We start from the raw sequence: 7555 nt of genomic DNA, 5'->3' as shown, positions 1-7555 counted from the left end.
CGTTGTATATAGACTGTATGGAAACGAGATCAGAGGTCATGTAGATCGACTGTAATGTTACATATGTAATGTAAAGTGGGAGAGGAATTTCATGAGCAGTTTTTGGTAGGGATGCAACGATACCAATTTTTTCAAACCGATCCGATACCGATACTTGGATCTGAGTACTTGCCGATACCGAGTACAAAATCCGATACTTCTACCACACACGTTAAACTTAACCAGTAGTAAAGAAACGACCCCAGACAACTCTTAACACAAACGAAACGTTTACTGAACGTAAGGGCAGAGACAAATACTGTACAACACATCCCTTTTTAAACTCAAATGATATTCCAATTCCTTAACCAAATGAAATACACTGTATAAATGACATAATTCCCTTTCAAATTATATTAAACAACCCAACTTATGTTATCACCTTTTGGTAAGTGACTCACTAATATACACTCCAAAACACGTTATATAAATCCACTAAACATACAATATTCACATGGGCTCCACACACTCACATTCACACTTGTTGCAGGCCTGTTTGTTGCTCACGCCGGACGATGGAGTTAAATCCTCTTCTCCCCAGTAAGAGCACAAAGTCTGACTTACAGTTCAGCTGATCGGTAGGTCGCCGTGCACCAGTTCCACACTAAATCCACTCCCTGCAGACCCGATGCTGTCTCTGCTACAGCGCTAGCGAAGTCACTGTCCAGCTCTCCGACAGTCCATAGCGGCTGCCTCCTTGGCGAAGCCAAGCAGTCCGGCTAGCCTTTAGCCTCGGCGGTCGTAGCTGGAAACACAGTTTTCACGGTGGTGCGACCGTTGAAACAAAAAGTCACTTCACCCACACTCTGTTGTGAAGCTCTCACACGGTCAGCTTTCTAGTCACACACTCTTTTGTGCTGGTTAACCTCAGTAAAACTAGCCGAGTCTCTCACTTTGGTTCAGCTAACCTCGTGCATCTCCGGTCCCGCTTTTATGCTACCTTCACAGGCCTCCAGAAAATTAGAACTCTGAACAATATTTTAACTCCTTCAGAGTTACATACCATAAAATAATACTTTTATGATTAACATAACAGTTTGATTGCTCTAATTACCTGTATTTACCTTGCGACATATTACAGGGCAAATTATATTCAGGGTAGAGTTACATCACATAACATCAACTGTGAACACCTTATGTTACCGTGGCGTTTAAGTCCATGGGAATTATGAGTATCCACTCCCAAATTCCCTTCCGGGCTACATTAGTATCGGTTCATGGTATCGGTTAACTTTTACGAGTACGAGTACGCACACATTTTACAGTATCGGCCCCGATACCCGATACCAGTATCGGTATCGGTGCATCCCTAGTTTTTGGTCATGTTGGATTTGTTTTTCTGAGGTTTTTTTTAAAAAACTGATTTAAGAAAACCATGGATGTTCACGCAATAGCATCAGTTTTTTCTTTACTATTTTTACTCTTTACCGTTACTAAACCAACATTTCTGGTGTGTTGTTAAATAACCTGCTGAAATAGTGCAGTTAGTCCTGCTATAAAGAATTTTAGACTTTAAAATGTGACTTTAAAAAAATTACAGTTAAACAACTAAACTAATAACACAAAAACACTTGACTTTTGACATCAGTAACAACCACAACCTCATTCATGTTTTCTGTAGCTGAATAAGAGAGTCGTCAGTGATAAGCAGGGTTTAGGGAACATCAGCAAAACTTTGGGGTAAACAGTACTTTTGGGATGTTTGGATTCATTTTTGATTCTGGATTTTCATTCTGTCCTGCTTCAGTTTTTTTGTTCTACAGATTCTCCTGCTGTCCTTTGGGGGGGACTGTTTCAGGACTACACATTGTGCTTCTGTTGTGATCTTTACAGAATACTTACTCTCAACAAGAGTCGTCCTGAATTTACTCAATTTGTGTTTTTGCAAATGGATCAACACAATAATCTTTTGCATTGATTGTAAAATTGTTTCATTTATAAAGTGCCAATTCACCACAGCAGTTTGCTCTAGGTGCTTTATATTGTAAAATAAAGACTATACAATATTATCCCTCTACCAATGCCAAGCAAGCATTTGACAATGCTGGGAAGAAAGTCCTCTCTTTAAAGAGACTTCATCTAAGTGACGTCTTCAGTCACTTGGATGAGTGGCGAAACGCTTCTCCCACTAAAAACGCTACGTCCGGATGAACAGAGTCAACTTTTGGGGAATAGTAGGACTTCTTTGAGCAGTTTTGAGGGAATGGGATTTTAAGAGATACACAGAGGAAGGTGCTTTGGAGGAAGTAAACACTGAAGTTAACAATTGAATGCACCACTCAGGTGCATCCCAAACAGTGAGCAATCCCTTACAGTACGTAAGGGATTGCTCACTGTTTTCAATAAAGATCTGAAAAGTTTCAATATTTGCATTAGTTTAGTCAGATTGAGTTTATTTATACTTTGTGAAGATGGACCACGTTTTTAGTTATAAATTCAGAAATTCCAAATTGTTCACATATTTCTTCCAACCTGTGTATGCGCTGAAGAAGTACTTCTGAGGAGAGCTCTGAGACAATGCTGTATGTGCAACATTTTTAGGAGATGGCGCCATTGTATCAATGTACTGTTTCAATGACACAGAGCCACAGTGAAGCCTAAGTGAACATTATGTTTTATTATCTTCAGCTTAGCAGTTGTACATAAGTCCAAAGAACTGAAATTTTTAAGATTAAAAATTTTAATTGTGATAATGTCCTAAGCAGAGGTGGCAAAAGTACAGACATTCTTTACTTAAGTAGAAGTAAAGTTACTGTGAAAAGAAGTTGAATCAATGCTTTTCTTTTTTTAAACACAAGTAAAAGTAAAAAAAAGTACCGGCTCTGAAATGTACTCAAAGTAAGAAAGTAAGTTTGCTCTTTGCTCCTTGAAAGATGGTTTTACTACCAGCTGTTTTTATGCAAGGGTAACTTAGCCTTGTGCTATATTAATATTATAATAAAATAATATTAGTACATAAGAATAAAAATGTTATTCAAATTGACATTGTAGAGGGTGACTTTAAATTAAGATCGGGCACATGGGGGAACCCTAAAACCCTAGTCGCTCAACATAGGGAAAAGAATCATGACTCATAATCATTTCTATTTTGAGCTCCAGTAGGTTTTCTGTATACAGCTGGTGTAAAGGTGCAATTCAGTTAATGTAGCATCATCATCTTAAATGCAAATTAATCTCCTATATTTGATGTAATCTGACACTTACCATGAGCACCAAACCAACACAGGGCTTCACTCTGAAATCACCACAGTACTACAAGCTAACCTTTTTATCCAGAACAAAACTACCAGTATTGTCATGCAACATTTGAACATCACAAAGTTAAGTTTCAAGAGGTGGGATTAAAAGAAATTGTCCCCCCGACTTAAGATGTAAAAGGTCTTAAAAGCCACCCTTTTATGATTAAAGTGAGTGCTATGGAGAGTTTCTGTGTGTGATTATGCTAATACAGGGAGTGCAGAATTATTAGGCAAATGAGTATTTTGTCCACATCATCCTCTTCATGCATGTTGTCTTACTCCAAGCTGTATAGGCTCGAAAGCCTACTACCAATTAAGCATATTAGGTGATGTGCATCTCTGTAATGGGAAGGGGTGTGGTCTAATGACATCAACACCCTATATCAGGTGTGCATAATTATTAGGCAACTTCTTTTCCTTTGGCAAAATGGGTCAAAAGAAGGACTTGACAGGCTCAGAAAAGTCAAAAATAGTGAGATATCTTGCAGAGGGATGCAGCAGTCTTAAAATTGCAAAGCTTCTGAAGCGTGATCATCGAACAATCAAGCGTTTCATTCAAAATAGTCAACAGGGTCGCAAGAAGCGTGTGGAAAAACCAAGGTGCAAAATAACTGCCCATGAACTGAGAAAAGTCAAGCGTGCAGCTGCCAAGATGCCACTTGCCACCAGTTTGGCCATATTTCAGAGCTGCAGCATCACTGGAGTGCCCAAAAGCACAAGGTGTGCAATACTCAGAGACATGGCCGAGGTAAGAAAGGCTGAAAAAGACGACCACCACTGAACAAGACACACAAGCTGAAACGTCAAGACTGGGCCAAGAAATATCTCAAGACTGATTTTTCTAAGGTTTTATGGACTGATGAAATGAGAGTGAGTCTTGATGGGCCAGATGGATGGGCCCGTGGCTGGATTGGTAAAGGGCAGAGAGCTCCAGTCCGACTCAGACGCCAGCAAGGTGGAGGTGGAGTACTGCTTTGGGCTGGTATCATCAAAGATGAGCTTGTGGGGCCTTTTCGGGTTGAGGATGGAGTCAAGCTCAACTCCCAGTCCTACTGCCAGTTTCTGGAAGACACCTTCTTCAAGCAGTGGTACAGGAAGAAGTCTGCATCCTTCAAGAAAACATGATTTTCATGCAGGACAATGCTCCATCACGCACGCGTCCAAGTACTCCACAGCGTGGCTGGCAAGAAAGGGTATAAAAGAAGAAAAACTAATGACATGGCCTCCTTGTTCACCTGATCTGAACCCCATTGAGAACCTGTGGTCCATCATCAAATGTGAGATTTACAAGGAGGGAAAACAGTACACCTCTCTGAACAGTGTCTGGGAGGCTGTGGTTGCTGCTGCATAATGTTGATGGTGAACAGATCAAAACACTGACAGAATCCATGGATGGCAGGCTTTTGAGTGTCCTTGCAAAGAAAGGTGGCTATATTGGTCGCTGATTTGTTTTTGTTTTGTTTTGAATGTCAGAAATGTATATTTGTGAATGTGGAGATGTTATATTGGTTTCACTGGTAAAAATAAATAATTGAAATGGGTATATATTTGTTTTTGTTAAGTTGCCTAATAATTATGCACAGTAATAGTCACCTGCACACACAGATATCCCCTAAAATAGCTAAAACTAAAACAAACTAAAAACTACTTCCAAAAACATTCAGCTTTGATATTAATGAGTTTTTTGGGTTCATTGAGAACATGGTTGTTGTTCAATAATAAAATTATTCCTCAAAAATACAACTTGCCTAATAATTCTGCACTCCCTGTACTTAAGCTGCTTAAATTTAATCAAAATATAATCAAACATTGGTCTAATAAAAATATAATTAAAAAAGTCGAATGAGAATTTAATCATTGGAATGAAATGTTTTTAATACCAGAGTTCTGACCTTTTACTGATATTGTGTGTGTACGTACGTCTTTGCTGGGACTGTTTGTGTCGATGGAGAATGTAAGTAAGTAACATTTTATTTATATACCACTATATATACCATCTAGAAAGTGTCGCGAAATCGATCAATGTAGAGCAGTGAAACAAACCACGGAGGCCCCAGAAAAGTGCAATCAAATGGTGAGTTTATTAATACAGAACAAAAATTACAGCATGAGTCTTCTCTCTCTCTCCTAAAAATACATGTGGAGAACACTTTTAAAGCAATGGGGTATCCGCCCCCCCATGGCGTCAAATACAGGTCAAAAATACATTATGTACAGTCATTGTTTACAGACAAGGGTACATCTTGTACATCTCTAATAACTATAAACAGACATGTAACTTATCTTTTCTATAACACTTTCCATGCAAAGTCATAGTCTTAAGCCTTCAGGGTGTCTGAGGGCTGGTTATCGCCTCCAGTCATCTGTTACCAAGTAGGTAAAAGGGCAGCCGGTTACAAAAAGGTCAAAGACACTTGGGCCTTCGCTCAGGCCTGTTGCTAGATTTATGTATTGTAAGCATGCATGCAATCAACCTGCTATGTTCTCATCCTCCCTCAACATGTATCACCTGGACACTCTCACCAGTGAAGCTTAAAACCCTCTTGGATGGAACATCAACTCTAAACAAGCACAGTTATGCATTGTGTATAGAATGAATGTGATGACAAACATATTCAATGCAATATGAACCCTGTAAGGAATATTACTAATCAAATAATGCTGTAAAACATGTTATTAATGCAATTATAATAATGCAGGTTATATGGCAGCAATAAAAGAACTTCTGAATCTCCACAAAAGATAAAAAGATCACAAAATGCTTCACAAAGGGATGACAAAGTATAAAACAAAGACAGAAGTTAACAAAATGCAATTCTAAAAAGATGTTTTTAGTAGTTTTTTTTTTTTTTTAAAGAGACTGCTGAGTCCACAGATCTTCAGCTCAGTGGGAGAGAGTTCCACAGTCTGGGGGCCACAGTGGCAAAAACTGTCTCCCTTAGTTCTCAGCCTTGTATGCTGAATAACCAGTAGGCCCTGATCACATGACCTCAGAGACCTGCTGGGGACATAAGGCTGTAAAAGTTCAACGAAGTAAATGGTCTGTATTTGTATAGCACTTTACTTAGTCCCTAAGGACCCCAAGGTGCTTTACACATCCAGTCATCCACCCATTCACACACTGGTGATGGCAAGCTACATTGTAGCCACAGCCACCCTAGCGACACTGCCGCCACCGGTCCCTCTGATCACCACCAGTAGGCAACGGGTGAAGTGTCTTGCCCAAGGACACAACGACCGGGGCTCAAACCAGCAACCTTCCGATTACAAGGCGAACTCCCAACCCCTGAGCCACGATCGCACGATCGTAGGCTGGCGCTTGTCCATTTTAAGATTCTGGTTCTGACCAGAATCTTAAAATGGACTCTGAATTTGATGGGGAGCCAATGCAGCTGTGTTAGCAACGGTGTCACATGAGAGTACTTAGATGTTTTGGTCAGAAGCCTTGCTGCAGCATTTTGGACAATCTGCAGACGCTCCAGGGAACCCTTGCTTAGGCATGTAAACAGGGAATTACAGTAATCCAATCGTGATGAAATGAATGCATGTACAACAATCTCCAGTTCAGTACGAGATACAATAGGGCTTAATTTAGAAATGTTTCTTAAATGATAAAAGCAGGACCGAACCAGAGATTTAACGTGAACATCCAAAATGAGAGCCAGGTCAAAAATTACCCCTAGGTTCCTGATAGACGATTTCACAAATGTTGAAAGAGGACCAAGAGCATTCATTATCTTACGAACATGTCTGTCAGGAGCACATACAAGGACTTCAGTCTTTTCTTCATTAAGTTGGAGGAAGTTGTCAGCCATCCAACCTTTAATGGATTCTAAGCACTCATATCTGCAGCTTAGAAACATCTTGGGGTTTAAAAGAGATGTATAACTGGATATCATATGTGTAGCAGTGGTAGTAGATGTCCTCAAAATGGCTCAAAATATGCTGGAGAGGAAGTAGATATAATAAAAACAATAAAGGCCCCAGCACAGAACCTTGTGGCACACCATAGTTAAGGGAAGTGGAAGATGACCTGTACTGAGAAACTGCCACAGAAAAGTATTGTTCATACAGATACTTTTCTGAAGAAGCATCCGAGAAGCTTCTTCAGACAATGCCGATGCTGATGGGGAATTTTTTTTTCTTACATTACTATTTTTTTCTAGAAAGAAAGAAAGAAAGAAAATGTAAACATGGCACACAGGCCAAATCTTGTCTGAACATGTCAGAATAACTAGGCAAATATTCAGAGAAAGTAACAAATTCAGCCTTCAAAA

The sequence above is a fragment of the Oreochromis aureus genome, linkage group 17 (genome assembly GCF_013358895.1).
Source record: "Oreochromis aureus strain Israel breed Guangdong linkage group 17, ZZ_aureus, whole genome shotgun sequence".
Classification (NCBI taxonomy): Eukaryota; Metazoa; Chordata; class Actinopteri; order Cichliformes; family Cichlidae; genus Oreochromis; species Oreochromis aureus.
The sequence above is the reverse complement of the archived record's forward strand: the minus strand, read 5'-3'. Positions refer to the sequence as shown.